Below are 23,563 nucleotides of genomic sequence, written 5' to 3' on the forward strand. Positions count from 1 at the left end.
GAAGGGAGCTTCAGTTGGGGAAGTGCTTCCATGAGATCCAGCTGTGGGGCATTTTCTCAATTAGTGATTAAAGGGGTAGGGCCCTTGTGGGTGGTGCCATCCCTGGGCTGGAAGTCTTGGGTTCTATAAGAGAGCAGGCTGAGCAAGCCAGGGGAAGCAAGCCAGTAAGGAATATCACTCCATGGCCTCTGCATCAGCTCCTGCTTCCTGACCTGCTTGAGTTCCAGTCCTGACTTCCTCTGGTGATCAACAGCAATGTGGAAGTAAGCTAAATAAACCCTTTCCTCCCCAACTTGCTTCTTGGTCATGATATTTGTGCAGGAATAGAAACCCTGACTAAGACAGTTACTTTGGAAGAAAGAAAAGAGAAAGTGCTTAAAGGAAGTGTGTGGATGCCAGTGTTTGGTTTGGACAGTTCCATGACCTCCCTCTAGAAGCTGCTACATGGCAACTGGTAGGCTGGGTCGGCAAAGAGCTGTTAAAGACCATCCCAAGAAAGCCTGGAAAGAGCTTTACTTACAGGTGATGACTGGGGAAGGCAGACTGTCAGCGACATTAGTTTTACTGGCCATATATTATCTGGTTTCAGGATAGTCTCCCTAGGCTCCAAGTAGGAGCTGGTAATTGGGTTTATGAACACTGAACATGTTTGGTTTAGAAGAGGTACATGGTAACAACTACTACTGCAGATGGGTTATCTCGAATGCCGAGGCTCTTATCCTGAGGCTCTCCAGACCCTGCCTGACTGTCCATCCCAACAAGCACAGGTGTCTCCTCTCTGGGATGCTGCTTCAGGCTTGCTTCACCTCTCTTCCTGCTGTCTCCCCACCTGAGAGAGACTTTGAATATCACTTTAGCTTCTGTCTATCCTGCCTCTGTGACAAGCTCTAAGGCTGTTTCTAGGATATGCCAACCCTCAATGTCCCTACAGCCACAACTCCTGCATACCAGAAGTCTTCTTTCCTGCCAGCTGCTCCCAGCTTCCTGCAAGCTGTACCCCTGGCTGTGCGTTAGTCCCTTTAGCTCATGCCATTTTCTTTGTCTGGCATCTTTCTGTATCATCCTCTTTTCTATATCAGGCTAACCACTCCTCATCATACAGGTAAAGTTTAGCATTATGGCCTCCATAAAACTGCCCTTTTTTATACATTTTTGGGTCTTCTTCTGAACTCCTGAGGGCCCTAAGCTTACCTCTATCACACCAGATATCAGGTACCTGTCTATTCCTGTTTTTCCTCAAGGACATGAGCTCTTCAGCTACAGGGGTAAACTGTCTTCCTGGGTCCAGTGCTCCCTTACTTAGTACAAGTATTGGTGTATAAAGTAGGACAGAAGACAGGGTGTGTTGAATGAACTGTCCATTCTCTTTTATGGGAATGGGTCTCATGAAAAGAAGTGGCTTTCGGTAAAGCAAAAGAACACCAACAGTGCTTACAAGAGACCCACATGGTCCTGAATTCTTCCTATGGCAGACGGTGTCCCAGCAAGGCTGCAATTATAGACATGAACGCACACACATGCACACATCATTTAAAAAAAATTCACAGAATGCACTTAACTTGGATTTTTTTTCTTATTGGAAACCTGTTTACAATCTTGTCCACTGTCAGTCTTAAATGTCACTCTCCAGAAAGATGGCTGCTGCCAGGAGGAATTTATTTTCAAATTGAATCACAGCATGTTCATGCAGGGAAGCGCCTCTTTTGAATCTCCAAATTGGAGGGAATTCAGGGAGGAAGAAAAAGTGAGGTGATTAGAATCTGCAGAGGCTGATTCAGGAGGAAAAATTATGAGGCTAAAATATGTGAGGGTGAGCTAAACAGCAGCTATTAGTGGTGGAGATGGAGGGGGTGGGGTGGCAGCCACCTACCACCTAGAAACCTACAGAGTGATGAGCAGGCACAGCAAGGGTGGGGACAAGAAAGAGGGCCCAGAGAGCAAAGTGGAGGGGAAAGCTGAGGCCACAGGAAGCACATGGACACTTTCTTGCTCTCCTCCCTGGGCAGGGGAGCTGGCTATGGCCCTGTCCAGCCTCTGTCCAGCAGCTACCATTATCTCTGCTCTAAAGGGATTCAACTGTGGTTCTGTGAGACTAGGAACCCCAAACAGGAAATAGTGGGTAGGTTCCTTTGGCCAGTCACTCAGGAGAGGTTTGTAATAAACATTCCTGTTCCTACTAATTAGAGGTAAAATGGTCAGTGAAGGAGCCTTGCAAGTGGAGCCCTTATGCTAGCTAAGTGGTCTCTCTCTCTCTCTCTCTCTCTCTCTGTCTCTCTCTCCCTCCCTCCCTCCCCCCGTCTCTCTCTCTCTCTCTCTCTCTGTGTGTGTGTGTGTGTGTGTGTGTGTGTGTGCATGCACATTGGTGGCAACTCAGGAATAGATCATCAGCTTTTAGAACACCTGGAATGCAGTATAGACATCAAAAGGGTCTCAACTTGAAGTTCAGGCCAGCCTATAACTAACTTACTATGTAGCTCCAGTCTGGCCTTGAATTCCAGGCAATTCTCCTGCCTCAGACTTCCAAGTGATGGGATTATGGGTATGAGCTACATTTTTAAACACAATATTTTAGACAGTGTCTAGATTAGGCTCCTCATCTCTCCATCCCCTTAGCCTGGCAAGCATGTACTCATGTCCCTCAGCCCAGCCCAGGGAAGCCTACTGCACATCTGCAAAGCAGGGGAGATCTCATAGTCTTTCCCCCACTACGTTAGTAGGTAGATGCACAGAGCCTATGTGAACTAGCATGGGTCTAGAGAAGGCCAATTTATCTTACAGACAGACACAGAATTACCACCTGTGACTTGCTTGGAGAGCTTGCATGCAGCAGGGTTCCAAAGGCGGATCTGGGGGCTGCAAAAACCTCCTGGGGAAAATGACATGTGTCTAAAAGTAGAGAGTAAGCTGAGTGGGATGGAGGAATAGAAAGGACATGAGATGGTCAAGTGGCTAAAGCACAGAGAGCAGGGTATGGACATAGGTCACAGGGCAAGAAGGAACTGCCAGGCACCAGGGACTCTAAAGCTTGGTTGGCCAGGAAGGAGGTCTAGATGGCCACAGTTGGAAGGATCCCTTGGCCTCTGCTCTTCTGAGGAGACAGAGTAGAGTCAGGGCTACCGTTCCACAGACTGCCTAGGGAACAACATGGCAAGAGGGGAGGAAGCTAGGGTAGGAGAGCAATAGGATGGAGAGTGATCTCAGGTGTGAGTTGATAGGCACCACAGCCTAGATCTAGCACACTGACCATCTCACTGCTAGGCAGAGCCCTGGAGAGGCAGGAGTGTGGTGCTGCCTCCCTCCTGAGTCTAGCCGAGGCCTGGGATGGGATTATGTTTGGGGCATGGAGGAATCCCCAAGAGTAGGGCCTGGCACTCAGAAATGCTCCATAGGAGCAGGAGGGTCATGTCAAGCTGTCCTCTGAGCTCCTCTGTCCACTGCCTAAAGAACCCTAGAGACCCCCAGATTGTTCAGAACAACACAGAAATGTTCACCCAGAACAGCCTGGACATTACAGACTGTCTCTGCCTAAAAAGCATAGGGTCCCAGATGGGCCTTGGGGCTCAGAGATTGGCTAGCTTAATGCTTACACATACAGCTCTACCAGGTGATCCACTTGTTGGGACTGATGTTCCCAGGAGGTATGTATAGTATGGGGTGATGCAGGTTCTGGTATGGGCTAGGCTGAGGCTCCTGGCTCTGCCACTTACTATCTGTGTGACTGGGAGAGTCAGGAGTTCTCCAAGCCTCAGTTTGTCTTGTGTGAAATGGGCTGATGCAAACCCAACTCATAGGGCTGTAGAGAAAGTCAAGTGACTTTATATGAAGTGTCTGATTCTGGACTAGACATGCCATAAAGACCTTGAGGTTGGTAGATGTTGTTATTGTCTTTCTTTGAGACACATTTTTCTTAAAAAATAAAATAAAAAAGCTTAGTCTCTTAGGACTAAATACCAAACTGGCTCGTTCTCCTAGTATTTGTTGCCACATTCAATAAGTGCTATTAAAATATTATATTTATTGATTTTACAATGTGACTAAATCTGGTCAGAGTCACTTGGTTCTGTCTGAGTTGGCATTTCTGGTCTCTTGGAAGCCGGTGTTCCTACCCTAAATGTTTCACATCCAAGGAGCCCATGCCAGGAAACTCTAGTCTTTGTGTTCCAAGACATTTGGTAAGCCACTATCCAGCAAGCTATGAGGTGAAGGGGAAAGAGAGATGGATGTGGACTGCAATCCCACCCACTGGCAACTGGGAAGCCTAGGGTGAAGTCACAAAGCTCTCTGTGGGGATGGAGGACTCCACCCTTGCATGAGTACTTGTGCATGGACACCATCCAGGATTCATCCTGGAAGTTGTCTGATACTCTCCCTGCCCCCACAGTGGCTGCCCTGTAGTCACCAACACTTACTGAACACCTTCTCTGTACTGCATGCTGTGCTCTGTGCTAGAAAGGTGCAGTAGGGCAGACATAGGAGGTCTTGACTCCTCACAGGAGGATCTGCTTGTTCAAGCCCTTCCTGCCCCGCTTGGTTTTTCCCCTCTCACCTTGCATGATCCAGCTGTACTGACACCCAGCACATTTGTGATATGTGACTGACAGGGCAGGCTCTACCTCGTCACTGGACCTCTTCTGCTCATATTGTATCGACCTGGGTGGTCATGGTTCATTGCCTGTCCCCCTCTCTACATGACAGCATCTTGCATTAGCCTCAAAATAGGTTCTCAATGTATGTTATGGTATGACAGGAGCCCAGAGCAAGAGGTGGTAGAGGCCTCAAACTGTCTTACTTTCTCTACCTTCTTCTCCTCAGTGTCAGTACCTGGGGCAGGTGATGTTACCATCCCCGTGTTCTTCCACTTCTTTGGAAATAATAGAGTTAGGCATGCCCACAGAAAAGTTGCATTTTGAAGCCTACAGAAGACATAAGTCAGTGTGAAGTTGGTGGTTGCTATAATGATCTGCAGTTTCTTGCCTGGGAGTGGGAACTCCTCTGGCCAGGAACTGTTCCCTTGCTTCTCAGGATTCCCAGTGTGAGGATAGGGCTCTATAGCCTTAAGATGAGCAACTGTCAACTTCTGTGCCTCTCAGAATGAAACTATTCTGGTGCTGAAAGAGTTAAGCTGTGCTCGGGATTGTAGGCAAGCTCCTCTTCTGCTCAGCACTATCACTGGGTGTGAGTCACAAGGCTTAGCAGGTGTGGGCAATAATTAAAGGCTTCAGCAATCTACCTGGGCAAGGTATTTTTGCCTCTTATTCCAAAGAGGAAACTCTCTCTATGGAGAGCAGAGGAGCTCATTAATGAGACTAATTAGGTGGAAAGGGGGTAGAGGCTGGCATCAGCTGCAGCTCCGAGGAGCGAATCATTAAGCTCTGTAATCTCCTCTGTGGAGCAGAGGCAGACCAGGCTCAGGATGTGTAGGGGCTCCCGCACCTGAGAACCCAAACACATGGTTTGGAGGGCTGAGGGGCCTCACCCAGCCCCTGCCATGTTCTTCTGGGAGACCTTGCCCAACTCCGCTCCGCATATACACATACATTCTCATTCTCTCTCTCTTTGACACACACACACACACACACACACACACACGCACACGCACACGCACACGCACACGCACACGCACACGCACACAAACAGGGGCTCAGCTAAGCCAGTTTACCCCAGTTCACCCAGAAGACTCTTCTTAGGACTCCTTACCTCTGTGGAACATGTGCTGGTTTATAGCACGGCTCCATGAACATAAGGAGCTGATCAAAGAATCTTCCTAGCTTCCACATGTGGAGGATAGGATCTAATGTCTAGACATCCAAATTTTCAAGCCACCATCATTGTTAAGCCAGTCCACTGGGCTGATTTTCTTTATGAATCTCCTGCTTGGTCTCGGGACCGATACTGACTCCCCCTACCACATTCCAGGTACCACCAGTTCGCTGGCTGTGCTAGGTGCATGGGGAACTAATAGGTGGGTGGGAATGGTCGAAATGGGCAGACTTGGGTAGGCACTGCCACTTTTCCCATTTGACGTTGAGGTTCACCCTTGAACCTATAAAGTTCTCACTTGTTAGAGGACTAGAAGGTGATAGAGTGCAAGGGAGAAGCGTCTAAAGAAGGGGCTTGCTGTCAGTCATTGTGAACTTGTGTAGCTCAGCATCAGGGACATGGGTAAGCAATTACAAAGTCCCCTACATGGGGCTTGGGCCAGCCAAAGGGTAGTATGTTTGAGTAAGGCCTGTGAGATACTAAGCTCTGTGAAGACTGTTGCACCATGGGGGCATCCAAGTTGTTCATATAGCGTGCCCTTCTGGCTTTAGGCTCTGCCACTTCCCCTACTTGAGAGGCAAGGAAGAAAGCAGCTGGCTAGTGCCTTGCCCTGGAGATTACTCAAAGCACCTTTTCACCTGAACCTGCAGCCACAGCCCACAGGAACCTCTCAGCAAGTCGGTGCCAATGAACCTCCATGTGTACAGCCAGCCGGCTATGAGCACCAGCTTGTGGGAGTCATTCTCTTGAGTGCTGCAATGAGCCACTTCCAACTCCTCATTCCACTAGCTCCATTAGTATCTATCCTCTGTGGCCCTCAACCCTCTGGATATTGCTGACTACCACTATTCACAACTTGTATCTATTTAGATCCACCTTGGATTCTAACTGTGATTTCAGTGTAAAATATCCCCTTTGTTTTGTGTATTTGCACACTTGGTTTCCAGCTGGTAGGCTATTTTGAAGGTTATGAACCTTTAGAGATGGGGTCTTGTTGGAGGAAGTGGGTTCTGGAGGCAGTGCCCTGCAGCTGATAGCTGGGTTCCACTTCTGTCTGCTCTCGGCTTTCTGCTTATGCAGTGTGACCATCCTCCTCACATCTTGCAGCCATGATTTCCCTACTATGATGGATGGTATCCACTCAAACTGTAGCCAAAGCAAACACTCCTGTCAGCTGCTTCAAGTACTTGAGCACAGAAAAGAGGAAAGTAACTAACACAGCAATGAAATTTGCTTTTCCCATAGGGGCAGGTGCTGTCAGACCTCACCTCAGCAGAAAGGCAGTGGTATTTGACCCTGGTGGCCAGCCAGGGCACTCAATCCTCCGATCACAGTAATTGGCCCAGGGTCATTCACGTTTGACTACACAGGTGCACCATTATCTTGTGCAAACTGATGCATGACACAGAGGTAAAGATTCACATCAAGCTAAAGGATCTTCTACCCTGATTGCAGAGCAAGATGTTTAAAAATGAAACAAAGGGTAAAGAAATGAAAAGCCAAAACAATGGGCCAGCAATGAGAGGCTAGACAGCACCACTGGAGCTCTCAGCTCCAGCCATGTTGGGAGCAGGAGGTAGCCTGGGCTTCTCAAGCAGAGGCAGAGGACTGCTCACAACCCTTTGTCAGTTTCAGTGGAGCTTCTACCATCTATAATCATAAAAGGAAGGATGCCAGCCAAGGGTTCAACTAAGCCTGAGGCTTCTCCAGCCAACCTGTAGCCTTGTCTACTTCTACCTAGTATTATGGCTGCTTCTACCCTATCTTAAAGTATTTCTCTTTCTTGTGATTTTCAGGTAGAACCCAAGGCACAGTACTCAGCTGTCTTCTCACTGATCCACAGGGCAGGACCTAAGGCTGCTCCCTGACCTCATAATGAACACAGCTGGCTTTCCTGGATGAAAATGATCTTTGGATACTTTGTAGCCTGTTTTTCAAACACCCCATGGGATGTTCCTAAAATTTTTCTCCCCTGGTTTTGAACAGGATCATCAAAATATAAACACATATACATCTTATATAAGTTTTATGTTAAAATAATTCAAGAAAAGGGATAGGGATCAAAAGACCTGCTCCTTAAGATTATGTAAGCACCAGGCCCAAGGAAGAGAGCTTGATTACTGACACCTCTAGCTCATGTTTTACATATATATTACACGTGTATTGTAGTAAGATAAAACCTGAGGCCCAGAGAAGATCAAAGAAGCTGCTTTCAGCCAAACAGTTTGACAAATATCTCTTTATCCTCCAAGGCTCAGCTCAAGTGTCCTCATGGGACATGCCTGCCTTCCAGAACCCCCCACCCATAGACAGCCAGTGTTTCCACATGTCTCTTGCTGGCCATAGGGTGAAATCAACTAGTAGGTGGGATCTTGAGGCATCCCATGTTTCATTTTCCTGTGGAAAACTATGGTCTGAAAACATTATATGAAAGATTCCAGGAATAAACAATCTATATGTTTCAGATTGTGTGTTGTTCTGAGTTGCACAAAAAAATCATGTGCTCCCATTCTATCTTACCCACAATGTGAATCACCTTCATCCAGTGTGTTCATGATGTACAGGCCCCTGCCCATTGGTTACTTAGTAGCTATTTCTTGAACTTCTGTCATGATGTGGCAGACACCTAACATACATCACTTCATCTCACCATGCAGGCATGTCAACTCACATCACTAGAGGGTGGTGACTGGACCACAACCAGTTGCTTTGGAGACTCACAGCCATCACACAACCTTTAGCGTAGTCTCAGCTATATCTGTTGTACATTATTACTAGTTTTTGTTAATTTCTCCTGTGTCTAATTTACAGACTAAGCTTTGTCATTGGGATATATGTAGAGGAAAAAACAGTCTATATGTGGGATTCGTGTTGCCTTGTATGACCTAAGGGTGCTGAACTAGAGGGAGAATACTGAATTGCTCATTCACTCCAGATCCCCACCTGCTGGCATAGCGATTGGCTCAGGGCAGAGCTGTGGATGTACACTCAAGATGCAAACTGCTTCTACAGCGAGCCTGACTGTGTTTCTCCTCCCATTTCCCCCATGACTGATGGCACCTCTGAGCCTCATGCTTTCCCCAGAGGGGGCCAGGTTGGGTAGCAGCAGTGGTTACAAGACCAGAGGGAGCCTGGGCAATGGTAATAAATATGTAAAATCCAGAATTCATTATCTTTAGCTAATTCTAAATGCATCAGACGCCATGTCCTCTGGGACTGAGTCCGGCAGAGCCAGGTTTAGAGCAGACAATTTAGAAAATGGGCCCAAACTGTTCAGTCCAATTCACAAAACCATCCTCTTTTCAGTGGCAAGATACCCACAAAGCTCACAGCTCTCTATCCTTTCTGTAACCACTGGGCCAGCCCTACGCAGCCTCTGTGGTAAATTCACAAGGTACATTTCTGAGGTCCCCAAGAGGTGCCCAAATGTCCCTGGGTGTGCCCTTCTAGTCACAAATCTAAAACCTGAGAGAGAAAAAGCTATGGTTCTCTTAAAGACACAGTTAACAGGACCTATTACTATACAGTAAAATGTCCTTGGGGGATGGGGAATACAGTCCACAAGCCAGAGCTGAAGTGAGCATCCTTCATGCCTGAAAACAGACCCCTTCATGTGACACCTGCCTTCATCTATCATCCCTAAAGAAAGAGAGGGCCTGCTGTGCCACCCAGGAGAACTGGCTAATGCTTACAATTGGCCAGGCAGGAGGCCTGCGGAGGCTCCTCTCTAACCCCCATGCTCAAAACAGCTCCTATGGTGAAGGCTTCAAAGGTAGACAAGTGAAAAGAGATTTCCCCTCTGCCCTGTGCCTGTGGAGAGAATGTCTTTCTGTTCCCTGTCTCACACATGCTCATATATGTGCACCCACACAGTCCCCTGCAGGAAAGACCCAAGGGCTGGAAAGAAGGGATTGTGTTGAGAGCACAGATGAAGGTCACACATTCCATCTGATGTTACAGGTCTGGAACCATCGTTGCTCAAACTCCTAGGATTAAAGGAGACAGAGGGCAGAAAGAGGTATAGTATGAGGACCCTTAGCATAGCAGGGGGACACACACGACAGGGAACCTGCTGTGAATGCTAGCCATCACCAGGTGATAAGGGTAGGTTCTCCACCAACTTCAGAAACAACCAGAGAAACGACTTCAAAGGTCCTCGACAAGGCCCCTGGCTTTCTTTACCTAAGCTCCCCAGTTTCTCCCCTTATTGACTCTATCTTAGTTTATAAGCTCCAAATATAGTTCTTTTTCATGTGGTACTGAAAGGTCCAGCTAAGTCTTGTTCTTGTTAATATAAGGGGTGAGATTATTATCAGTCACTAACACTTAAATAAAACTTAGTTCACTTGTAATCAAAAAGTAGTGAAGAACAGTAGTCATATCAAATTTTGTGTTTCTTTTTCCATTCTCTACCGTCTTTTCCTTTTTGAGGTAGGGCCTTATGATATAATGCAGTTTGTCCTCAAAGGACTTGAGCTCTTTTTTTTTTTTTTTTGAGAATTTATTTATTATATTTGTGTCTCATCTGCATGTATGTCTGTGTACCATGTATGCGCAGTATTTTCAGAGACCAGAAATGGGCATCAGATTTTCTGGGAATGGGATCATACACAGTTGTAAGATGCCACATGGGTGCTGAGAATTGAACCTGGGTCCTCTGGAAGCACAACACATGCTCTTAAACACTGAACCATCTCCCCAGCCCTGGATTTGAATTTTTGATCCTCCTGCCTCAGCTTCCTGAGTTCTAGGATTACAGGTAAAGCCACACATGGCTTTGCTTCTTTTTCTCTCTTTGGTGGTGTTGGGGATTAAACCAGGGTCTCATGATTATATACTAAACACTGTACTACTGCGCTGCACCCATCCCCAGTCCTTGTCTTTCTTTTTCTAGTAGTTAGGTAGCTTGGGGGTGGAGCTCAGGTTGAGAAGGGGTCTACCTCAAATATAGCCAAGTGCCAGTAAGGTGACAGAAAACAGTCTCCTTGTGGGCTGAATGACTGCAGCTGACAGGTAGCACGGCAGGTGATGAGCTTTGAATGCAGTTGAACTCTACCATTATGAATAGTGACTGGAATTTAGTAGCAGGAAGGTTACAACATTTTCAGGAGATTGGAATAACTGACTGAAACTAACAAGCTGACATGTATAAATCCCTATATTTTGGTTTTAAAAAAAATCAACTTCAGAAGTTCCTAGTGAAGGCCAATCTGTATCAAAGTACTTTATTTGCTGGGTGTAAGAGGTAGAATTTCATGTTCAATGCATTGTCAACAATGGTCAGTGTGCAATATGCTTCAAGAAGAGTAATGCATGATAATCACTGGATTACTGTGGACAGAAAACCTTGGCAACATTCAGCTACTGGAAAGTCTAATAGGAATATGTAAATAGCCAGGCAGTGGTGGAAAACATCTTTGATCCCAGCATTTGGGAGGCAGAGGCAGGTAGATCTTTGTAGCTTCAAAGTCAGTCTGATCTACAAAGTTAAGTTCCAGAATAGCTAGGGCTGTTACACAGAGAAATGTGGTCTTGAAAAAACAAAACAAAAACCAAAAAAGAAAAAAAAATGTAAATAGTAAATACAGATGGCCCAGTGGTTAAGAGCACCTGCTGCTCTTACAGAGGACCTGGGTTTGGTTTCTAGCATTCAGATGGCAATTCACAACTGCCTATAATGCCAGTTCCAGGGACTGACACCCTCTTCTGGCTCCATATGCACCTACACTCAGAGTGTACATAGAGATAAGCAGGCAGACATATATGCACATATTAAACCTTAGAAAACTGGTGTGTACTTCTCCCCAGAGGTCATCGCCACCTGGACTAGGCACATTTTAAGATCTCTGTAGCCAAACAGAGAGCTACTGTATGGGCCTAGAAGGTTAGAGGGGAAATTGGACTAAATCTAGCAAGCTTGCTCTGGAGACCTCTTTTGGAATATGTGATATGTGAAGGGGAGATAGGACTCAACTAGAGCCTACCAAGTCCTGCTGGTGAGGACTGCCCTCCCATGACACTGCTCGGACAATCAAAGCAAATGACACTGGTACTGTGGGGCTGCAGAGCGCTACACAAGGACTAGATGCCAAAAGCTGTGCTGCTTTAGGTGAGTCTTCCTGACACTGTGTACAGTGTATAGAAACTGCATGTAAGTAGAAGCCAAAGGATGAATATGCTGACAGGAAATAGATACCCTCTGTGGTCCATATTAACTAAAGATTAATAGAAGACACTCAAGACTTCCAGAAAAAAGTGCAACTATTAAGTAATAATGTTGAGTCTAGTCAGGAAACCAGAACACGCCCATATGACGACACCTTTCAGGTATTCTTGGACTGGAGGTCCCTGTGGAGTCCTACTGTCAGATGCCACATGTATACTGTACTTTGTAGCTCATGCCTTTGAAGAGCCTGCAAGTGAATGTGCTGAATAAATGGTGTTACTTTGCTGCCTCAGTCCTGAGGACAGGTGCCCTGGCACCTGTCCATGTGAAGTCCTGTGTGTGGGCTCCTCTTGTATCTCATGGAGAAAGGATACTTAGAATTGCATGGGAAGCTGCAGCCAGAGAGGCTGGTCCAATAAAGTTCCAGGGAAGCCCAGACCTCTCCAACACTCTCTTTCCTCAAATGTGCCATAGCTGGCTCAATATCAACAGGTCTTCTATCCTCACTGCAACCTGTTCCCATATAACTCAGGGTTTGGGTGAGGTCACTATTAAGCCAGTTAACTGTGTTACTGACCCCAGGGCCTGGCTTTTTCTACTTGTAAAAGAGGGTCATATAAAACAGGACCTCTTTAAGGGACTACTTTGGAGCAAGAGATGGTAGTGCCCCTACCTGGGCAGGCCCTTCATACAGCTTCCTTTTCTCTTCATAGTATCTAGGTTTGGTGGGTATACCCAAAACGTGGTTATGCTTGTCACAGTGGGGCTGTAGGCTTCCTGGGAGAGCCTGCCATACAGAAAGGGCAACAAGGGCTTACTGGGTAGAAAGACTCACAAAAGAGAGGGAGTAATCCCACCTGGGCTACTCAGGACAGAGAATAGGGAGGGGTGATTTTGGCAGTGTGGTGAGCTAATCAAAAAGGATATTCTAGACAAAAAGAGAACATGTTGACCATCTCAGGGTGCTCCTGTGCCAAAGGTCATGGGGTGATGGGAAGAGAATATGAAGGAAACAAAGAGAAGGGGGTTCAACTCCTGGATGATGCCAGGTAGAGAACTGAGACCCTGTCTCATAAGCACTGGAGATACAGGTGACTTTTAGTGTAAGATCTGTCAGGAGTAATTGTGCATTTTTAAAATATGTTCTGCCTTCATTTTAGTAAAACGAAGCATTGTGGAGCTGGCAAATCATCTCTGCATCCCAAAGACTGTGCGACATGTGATAATGACTGTGAAGCACAGCTAAGCCTGTTAGCAAGAATGACCAGGAAGCAGGAGCAGGATTGATGCATTACCCTTCGCCATGGGCTCTTTGTTTGAGGATCATTAGGAGAGGAGCCATTAGAACTATGCTAGCTGGGTGGCAGGAGGGAACAAGTTGGGGAGAGCTGTGGTACCCATGGAGAGATTAGTAAATGGAATTCAGAGAAGAAAGCAGGACTCTGTGCTTACACTATGAGACTCCTGGGGAATAATGGTGACACCTGTGGCTCCTGTGTCAGAAATGGTGGATGCAGCCATACACTTGCCAATGTTCAGTTGAAGGCTTCAGGTAAGCACAGAGCCTGGGTGGGGTGTGGGGAAGCTCAAACTCTCTGATGTAGGGTCTGGGGAAGGTAGGGCAGCTCTCACTATTCCCATGTCCTGACTGTGGGCGATGGGAGAGATGGGGTGGGAACTCCACTTCCTTGGCATCTATTTCCCACTGTTTTGCTTAGTCTCTCTTCCCAGGAAACACTCAGACTTCTGAGGCAGTAGTGATGGTGAGGCCTTGTCAAAATAACATCAACATGGGATACAAAGAGAGCAATACCATCACACCAGGGATTCCCCACTTGCTAATTCTCATAGGTGTCTGACTCCTTTGTCTTATAAATGTTCATAAAATGCCCATTCCAGGCAGCCCAGGCCTTACACTGCTTGGCTCAAGTCTGGCACTTCTCAAGCAGATGTGTATCTTGAAGCAGTTTAGCCAGGGCCATGGATCTGATGTGGGAGTCAGAGTTGGACACTTTAACCAGTGGTCCCCTAAGAGTGGCTTGAGAAGCCCTGGAGGCTAAGAGGGCATGTGAAGAGACAGGTAGGGCAGCAGTGGGCCTGAGTTGTCTCACCATCACTTTCTTAGTGGCCTCTAGCTCTTCCTCCTGAAGGCAGTGTGAGAACAGCAGACTTCCTGATAGATGATCTATCTCTGGACTCTACAGCATGCTGCTAGGATCTCTGGGGACTTCTTCCCAGGACTCATTCTTAGAACACAGGGATGTGGGTAGGCAGCTAGAGAGGCTAGGTGTTCCCTACAGTATGCCAGGGCCTCTGAGGGACTCAATTATACTGCTTGCTTCAGTGCTAAGAATTTACATCATCTTGTACTGTTACTGCATACCTGCAATGTTATACTGTTATGAATTGTAATATAAATATCTGCTATACAAAATATCTGATATGCGACTCACAGGGTGAGAACTGCCTAGATCAAACTGGATCTATCTGGGCTGGAGAGATGGCTCAGCAGATAAGAGCACTGACTGCTCTTCTGAAGGTCCTGAGTTCGGATCCCAGCAACCACATGGTGACTCACAACCACCTGTAATGAGATCGGACGCCCTGGTGCATCTGAAGACAGCTGCAGTGAATTACGTTGGAGCGGGTGGGCCAGAGTGACCGGGCTGGAGTGAGCGGGGCCGGCAAAGGTCCTGAGTCCTATTCCCAGCAGCCACACACATGATGGCTCACGGCCATCTGTACAGCTACAGTGTATTCATACACATAAAATAAATTAAAAAAAAAAAACTGGATCTATCAAGTTGGCATTGTATATATGGGGAAGGGGAGGGGCGTGCTTATTTTTCAGCTGTACAGACGTCACATGACCCTGGGAGATTGACAGAATTTCCAAGAAGGCAGGTCTAAGGCTGGATTCTAGGACTCCTGAGAGGGAATTCCAAAGCTTCTTGGGGAGCTTTGGCCAAACATGGCTCAATGTAACAGAGTATGTCCTCATGGTACGGCTAATAATAGTCTCAGCCAGAGTAGTAATCTAGAGGAACCCAACTGAGAACATAGCCTGGCAGTCCACTGCCAATCTCTGCACCACTGGCCTCTGTCAGGAGCTCTACTCTATCTTTGTAAGTATTCAGAGAACTCCTATGTATCCCACAGCACCCATTCATCTCCTCTGATAAGCCCTTAGTCTGTCTATTAATTCTATTGTCTCAATCATTTTTAATTTATTTGTTATTTATTAATTTATTTATTTTTCATGTCTGTTTCTCTAACAGGGCTTGAGGATCTCAGGAACAAAGGGCTGTGTCTTACTCTTTTTTTTTTTTTAATAGTCAGGAATGAACAGCACCGATCATATTCTGTATACCAAAGGAATGCCTGGTATTAGTAAGGTCAGGGGTTGGGCGAACAAGAAATAGTCCCAGGAGGGTTGGCTTCCCTAAGGCGTCTCTTCCTTCCACGCTCAGATATTCAAATGGTCCACATGGCTGTCTCAGCACCAAAGGACAAAGACACTCTTTTCTCCTATAACGTAATAATATGTGGTAGGGATGGAGCTCAGAAGGTACAATGCTTGCCTAGCATGCCTGATGCACTGGGCTTGATCCCCAGCACCGCATAACCCAGGTTATGCATGCCTGTAATCTCAGTGTGTGTGTAGGGTTGGAGGCAGGAAGCTCAGAAGTTCAAGGCTGTACTCATAGGAGTTTAAATCAAACTGGATATATCAGACCCTGTCTAAAATAAAATCAAATAAAATAAAATAAAATAACAATTCATGAGTGCTCCAAGTCACCACTCTCTTCTATCATGGGTGGAAGTGGAAGCAAAAATGAGTGGGAAACTTACCAGGTCTATACGGTCTGAGACCACAAAAGCCCTCACATAAATAGCTGGACAATGGCATGACTCCAGCATCTTTAAAGATGGTTGGGAGCCCTGCTGTTAGAGACTCTGGCCCATCTCATTCTTCCAACTTCTCACACTGAGCTATCTCCATGACCTGTGACATGTATGGAAAGTAACTATCTGAGGATCTTAAAGCGATATTTTTTCTATTGTTTTAATGGCTCCAATAAGAGCACCATTGTTCCTGAGTGGTATACACGCTTCATTCTAGTAATTAGCTGTCAGAGAGGACCCGACAGCAGCCTAATGTTGTCCGCTCCAATCATATTAATGAAATGCAATCCACTCAGATGTCCTGAATGCATATCTGTAATTGCATTAAGCAGAGAGACTGGGGACATCAGGATCAAACTTCAGTCTCTGAGCACAGCGTTACGATCAAGCACATTAATCCATTACTTCTTCAGAATCTGACAGCCAATTAATATACCAGGCCTTCATACACCAAGCGAAGGATTGATGTCCCTGTCATGATTTTGGTTTTTTTTTTTTTGTTGTTGTTTTTTTAAAGCCATTAAAATGACTGTTTGTACTCAGGGATGTCAAAGTAAATGCTGGGTATAATGTTTCTAATCAAAATCAATTGTTCAAAGGTGGAAAGGTAAGAAGGAAACTTTGGGAAACACTATCATTACTTCCAAAAAAAGGAGATTTAAGCCTGAAAAGTCACACGGCTTATCTTGGTATTTTAACAACAACAAAAAAAATAGCTAAAATTAGGTAGAAGTCAGCATTCAAATAACTCAACCATATTGAGTGATTTCTGAACAGGACAAGCTGGGTATGGACCTTTTTTCCCTTTAACACAAACAGGCCTTGATTTTAAGGCTTTCACTGGAGTTTACAATGAAGCTTAAAGATATTCCGAGCAAGAGTTCCATCCTGAGTTCTTGCCTACCTTAGAGCATGCTTTGTTTATTACCAAAGCCATTTTCTGCAAACGAGAACTTCTGCAGGCCCAGGAAGGCAAAGCTGAGAATGAACACGTCTTCAGGTCTGTGGAGCTGTGTCCTATGAGTCAGATCCACTTGGAAGAGCACTCAGGTACATTCTGGGTGGAAATCCAGCTTAATCAGCATTTTAATCCTGAGTGCTATCAGGATGCTGCCGCATTCAGAGGGAAAAAGCTATGGGAGCCTACTTCCTGCCCTTGCCCAGGCACTGTCTACCTGAAGCTCATGCTTGCTTTGAACTCAGGATGGAACTCTTGCTCGGAATATCTTTAAGCTTCATTGTAAACACCAGTGAAAGCCTTAAAATCAAGGCCTGTTTGTGTTAAAGGGAAAAAAGTCCATACCCAGCTTGTCCTGTTCAGAAATCACTCAATATGGTTGAGTTATTTGAATGCTGACTTCTACCTAATTTTAGCTATTTTACACTGCTTTGGTTGGCTGGAGTTGAGGACCTGAACACTGTGTTTTTGGATTTCCCATGACTGGTGCCCATATGTTTCTGTGCTCTCTCCTAACCACTTAGGTGCCACCTAGCCAGCATGGCTGCTTACTTTTGTGAATGGTCTTTCCGTAGAGGTGAGTAACAAGATTCATTGTGAGGTATGATGCTCTGCCTGGACTGGGTTTGGCATGTCTTCTGCAAGTGGTCTATGTTCCTTTGTGATAGCTTTTATCTTGCAGTGTGGGAGGTGTCTGACTTTTTATATTGATGTGTGTAACTCAGAATCACCTACCTGACACTCGGTAGTGACTCTAGAATGCTTCCTAAAACAAATAAGGTGGACACTTAAGTCCTTTGCTGTGAATTGTGAAGTAGCAGTTCCTATGAGCAATGTCTGAGAGCCCTGTGGGGTCAGTTGAGTTGTGGAAAGTGATAATGTGGAGTCTGTCTTATGAGACCAGCTAAGGAAACATTGCCTATTTTTAGTTTTGTTTTCATGGTCTCATCTCCCTTTTACCTCAAGGCAACAAAGACTTTTACAAGGAAGTCCTGCAGCTGTTTTGGGGCTCAGCAGGGCAAGTGCTTGCCATGAAAGCCTGATGGTTAGAGTCCAGTCCCTCAAAGGCATGGTAGAAGAGAAGAACCAACTTTCAAAAGTTACCCTTTGAACTCCCTACACTCATATGATGTGCTCACAGTAAATAAAATAAAACACAAAGTTGCCGTTGTTATCTAGACCCCATGTCTAGGGTATGATTACTACACAGGAGCCTGAAGAGGACACTTGGGGAAGTGTTCAGGCAGAGGGCTCCTGTTAGGAGGATGCTCTTGATAGTTGCTGACTAAGAGCTGGCATGATTTGTAAAGCCCTGAGTGAGGAACTGCTGGGAAATTCTGACTACAAAGAGGCTCTGGTGGATAAGGATAAAGGAAAACTTGAGTTCCTTACACTATGTGCCCTGGAAATATGCTAGCTTCATGCACATCCTCTTTAGTCCTTGTGACCATCTTGTGAGGTAGCAATTTTGATCTTTGCTTTATTTAGGAGCTTGAAGAGGTAAAATAATTTTGTGATGATCATGAGTAGAGTTTGTCTAAGTTTCCAACTGTTCAAGAATAGAGTGAGACTTGAATCCATATCTTCTGGGTCTTGAAGCTCATCCTGTTTGTCCATACCATATGTTCCTACTATAGGGAAACCAGTCTTCTCTTTAGAGAGAGCTTTCACTCCCACTAAAAGAAGGTACCATTTGTAGTATTTGAGAGCTTGGGAGCAGAAGGAGCTAGAAGCAGAATGGTGTGAGCAGGATGGTGTTATAGGAGGAGCCAGGGCTCTGGAGACCTCCAGGTCAGGGTCAGCTCCTGGTTTGGGTACTTGACAGATGAATGGATTACGACAAATTATTTAACCCTGTTCATCCTTGCCTGCTTACCTGACTCATTGGGCAAAGCCACATACTATGAAGAACTCAGATGCTTAAACCTTAAGTCTGTTCGGGGGCCATGACTATTCCCTTCTTCCCAGCTTTTTCTGAGTACCAGGAAGTATGACCATCTCTTTGTAGTATTAACTCAATTAACACTCACAGTAACCCCAACAGACACTATTATTCTCACTTTTATAGTTGAGGAGACATAGCACAGAGAAATGGAAGCCTTACCATAGCTACTCAGAGTTGCTACTTAGACCCTGTTGTTTGCTCCAAAACCCATATGCTTAACTACCACTTTCTCTTTCTCAGGCCTGCTAACAGTGGCAATCACAGATAGGGATATGCTACTTTCTCTTTCAGGACTCACCAGTTTCTCTTCAGGGGAGTATTGTTAAGCAGAATTTAAATACCTTTGTTTTTCTTTCTTGAGAAAGGTCTAATTATGTTGCCCAGGCTAGTCTTGAACTCTTGAGCTCACAAGGGTCCTTCTACCTCAGCCTCTTGAGGGTTGGGATTATAGTTCTACACCATGATTCCCAGTTCATGCTAGTTGCCTTGACTATGTTTCCCCTCTTTATGCCAAGCACACAGCAAGCATCCTGCAACTACCAGGTGAACTGATGTCTGAGGGAGTTCACGCTCATTCTAGCCACTCAGCCCTATGAAGGGATTGCCATCCAAAAGCTTACTCAGCTTTTCACAGGTCTCATCATTTCAACTATCTTGTTTCATTTTGTTTTCAGACAGGTTTCATTATGTAGACCAAACTATCCTTGAATACTCAGGACCTTCTGCCCCAGCTTCCCCAATGCTGGGAGTACAGGCATGCACGACCACACCTAGGTATAATTCTATATAGGTCAAGAGGTTGACAGAATGCTTTCCTCAACTGTTCTTCACATTATTTTTGGGACAGGAATTCTTTTTTTTGAACCCAGAGCTCAAAGATTTGGCTAGGCTGCCTGGCCAGCAAGCTCGAGGAATCTACCTGTCTCTGTCTCCCAGCACTGAGATTATAGCCACTGGCTACTGTGTCCAGCTTTTGACATGAGTGCTGGGAATCCAATTCAAGTACTCATGGATATGCAGCAAGTACTTTTTAACAACTGAGCCATATCCTCAGTCTTTCACTGGAACAATTTTTACATTATTATATTTGTGTGTGTTTGTGTGCTTGCGCAAACATGTGTGTGTCCATGCTGGTAGATGCTGTCCACATCATGTGTGTGGAGGTCACTGGACAACTTTTGAAATTACTTCTATTTTCCCCCCATGGATTCTAGAGATCAGCAAGCACCTTTCCTTGCTGGGCCATGTTCCTGGTTCTGCAACCATTGTTTTGTTTTCTTACATTTTCCCCTTTATTTTTGTTTTATGTGTTTGATATTTTGTCTGCATGTATGTTTGTTTAACATGTACCTGTGGAAGTCATAAGAGGATGTTGAGGCCCTGGGACTGGAGTTACAGGCACTTTTAAAGCCAAAAATGTGGCACTAGGAATTGAACTCAGGTCATTTGGAGGAGCAGCAAATGCTCTTTACTAATAAGCCATCTCTTTAAGCCCCTGCAACATTGTTAGATGTGCAATCCAAGGTGTTAAACAAGAACATGCTCTTGCATAACCATCACCATGAACTATCTCTGGTTCCTGCCACAAACCAGCTCCAAAGGCTTATGACCCACCATGGGCCTCCCTCAGCTATTGCTAATCCTCAATTTACTATCTATATCTGTAATCTTGACTTGTCTTTTTGTGACTGGCTAATGTCACATGGTAAAATGCCCCCATGTTTACCCACACTGCAATATGCTCTTTCCTCAAGCTGTATAATGTTGCTCTATACACACATATTGCATTTTGCTTATCACTCACCAGCTCTGGGACACCTGGGTTACACTCAGATTTCACAACTATGCTCACACATCCAATATCAGGTGACTCATAAACTGCCTTTAACTCCAGATAGATGCCTTGGGCCTCCACAACACCAGCACTGTATGTTCTTTGTTTGCATATACACGCATACTTGCACACACACACACACATACACACACACACACACACACACACACACACACACGGCTCCTCTACATTGTCAGTAACACTTCTTTTCTGAGGTTTAGGTCTAAGCATCTGAATGTGGCTAAAGCTGTGATTTGTACTTACCTAGTGGTCACTGAGGCTGGGCTGGTTTTCACCTGCTTATTCTCTTCAGAGAGATTCAAGTCCTTTTCCATTGTTGAATTGGGAGGGATTTATTGCTGAATATTAGGAGTTCTTTATATATTCTGGATATTAATCTCTTATTAGATTTATGATTCATAAATATTTCCTCTGGGCTCCCTTTTTATACTGTTGATAATGACTGTTTTTTTTTGTTTTTGTTTTTCGAGACAGGGTTTCTCTGTATAGCCCTGGCTGTCCTGGAACTCACTCTGTAGACCAGGCTGGCCTTGAACTCAGAAATCCACCTGCTTCTGCCTCCCACGTGCTGGGATTAAAGGTGTGCGCCACCACTGCCCGGCGATAATGACTTTTATAGTAGGTATGACATGAAGTCAAATCTGTATGTTTTATTTTTGTTGTCTACGTATTTGGTGTCACATTCAAGAAGTTCTGAATAAGCCCATGAAGCTCTTGCCTTCTGCTTTATTCTCAATGTTTTATAACTTTAAGTACTACAACTAGGTTCTCTCTTTTTTTTTTTTAAAGATTTATTTATTATTATATCTAAGTACACTGTAGCTGTCTTCAGACGCACCAGAAGAGGGCATCAGATCTCATTACGGATGGTTGTGAGCCACCATGTGGTTGCTGGGAATTGAACTCAGGACCTCTGGAAGAGCAGTCAGTGCTCTTAACCGCTGAGCCATCTCCTCAGCCCCGGTTCTCTTTGATATTCTCTTTAGTATTTTAAACTTCTAACATCCTACATGACAATAGAAAAAGAGGTCTGAGCACTGGGGACAAACTTTCTTGGGTTCCTTAGGGAATAGTGAGCTTCTGTTTGCTTGTTGATCACCGCATAGGGCTGTTGTGGAGAGTATATTCTCAGATTCTCAGGGAGTTTGTTTGTTTATTTGTTTTTCCTGAGACAGAGTTTCTCTGTGTAGCCCTGGCTGTCCTCGAACTCATAAATCCTCCCACCTCTGCTTCCCAAGTGCTGGGATCAAAGGTGTGCGCCACCACTGCCTGGCTTCCTCAGGGTTTTTAAATGAGGGTTAAGACCATGAGCTTAAGCCCTGCTTATCAGCCATGACTATGGGATAGTCAACCACCCTCTTTGGCTCTATCTCATTACTCACTAAAGTAGGACAACAGCAATACCTCTTTAGAAGGTTTCAAGGAATAGCCAGGAATATATATTATAGAACCTAGACAGTCTTTGGTCCACAGGAGACATTTAACAAATGGATTCAAGAGGCCATGAAATCCAATGAGGATCTAGAATGTTTATGGAATTCATTGTTTTGTTTTGTTTTGTTTTGTTTTGTTTTTTTGAGACAGGGTCTCTCTATGTGGTTCCAGAACTTACTCTGTAGACCAGGCTGGCCTTGAACTCAGGTATCCACCTGCCTCTGCCTCCCATGTGCTGGGATTAGACACAGTGCCACCACCATCCAGCTGCTTATGGGATTCTTTAGTATCTGTTTTCATCTTCTGCCTCCAACCTCCTAACATGCAGCCCTTCTGTATCAGTCATCATGTAATTTTATTATGGTTCCAATTAGAAATGCTCCCTTTAAGCTCGTATATTTGAATACCTGGTCCCTAGTTGGTGTTATTTTGGAGGAGTTTGGGGAACCCTCTGAACATGAGGCTTAGCTGGCAGAGACAGGACTACAAAGTGGTGTTTATGGTTTATAGCCCAGCCCTAGTCGAGCCTTCACTCTATGCTGACATGTAAGCAGCTGCCTCATGTTTCTGCTGTCATAGACATGAGCTGTTCTCACCACCATGTTTCCCCTGTCATGATGGACCATGTCCTTTCAAATTATGAACAAAAGTAAACTCTCCTCCCCCTATGGTGCTTCTGTCAGGTGTTCTGTCACTGATGGATCTATGCCTTCTGGAAAGGCTGCTGGCAGGTGACTTTTATTACCAACACCTGGCCCATCGTGATCTTGTGGGACCTGTGGAAAGTCCCCTTAACAACAGCACAGAGAAGGTACAGATTCTCTTCAGAGCAGGTTCCCAAGGGTTAGATCTTGGACAACTGCAAGTGCAATTAGATGTCTGGCTTTCTGATACTGGCCACAACTATTCTGCTACTTCCATCTAGTTCCAATGTTTCCCACAGCCAGGAAGTTAGTTTGAAAATGCTTATGAGATCCTCACCCTATCTCTAACAGGTTCTCTGCTTCAGAAGAGTTCATAGTAAGTTTGAGACATATGGGTTTAAGTTCAATATAGGCATACTCCATATAGCGACGGGATATGTGCTGAGAAACACATTGTATGTGATTCTATATGGAACATCATGGATGATAGAACACATGCTGTGTATACTATGGTAGTTTATATACAAAAATATCCTTCATAGGCTGTATTTGACTCCAGGTTAGTGGTGCTGTTTGGGGATGCTGTGGAGCCCTTAAGGAAGTCCATCACTGGGGAGAGGCTGGACCCGTCACATCCTGTCCCACTTCCAGTTTGCTTATGATCTCAGCTTTCTGCTACAGCCACCTTCTGCCGTGCCTCACTCACCGTAATGGGCATTCCCCCTGGAAACATAAGCCCAAATGAACTCTATTGTCCATAACTTGCTTTTGTTTGTGGTGTTTTAATCACAGCAACAAAAAGTAACTATTGAATGCCAAACCCTACACAATTATGGTACATGGAGTGTGTGTCATGGTACAAAACAACACTAATCTAAATGAAACACAAGAAAAA

General features: G+C 45.2%; 1 protein-coding gene across 19 annotated transcripts in view; it reads right to left on the reverse strand.

The window, feature by feature from the left end:
* The window catches only part of Dennd1a (DENN domain containing 1A), a 486,221-nt gene that overhangs the window by 79,117 nt on the left and 383,541 nt on the right, over positions 1–23,563 (reverse strand). The gene's annotated exons all lie outside the window — the stretch shown is intronic.

This window comes from Mastomys coucha, unplaced genomic scaffold (assembly GCF_008632895.1).
Source record: "Mastomys coucha isolate ucsf_1 unplaced genomic scaffold, UCSF_Mcou_1 pScaffold15, whole genome shotgun sequence".
NCBI classification, from domain to species: domain Eukaryota; kingdom Metazoa; phylum Chordata; class Mammalia; order Rodentia; family Muridae; genus Mastomys; species Mastomys coucha.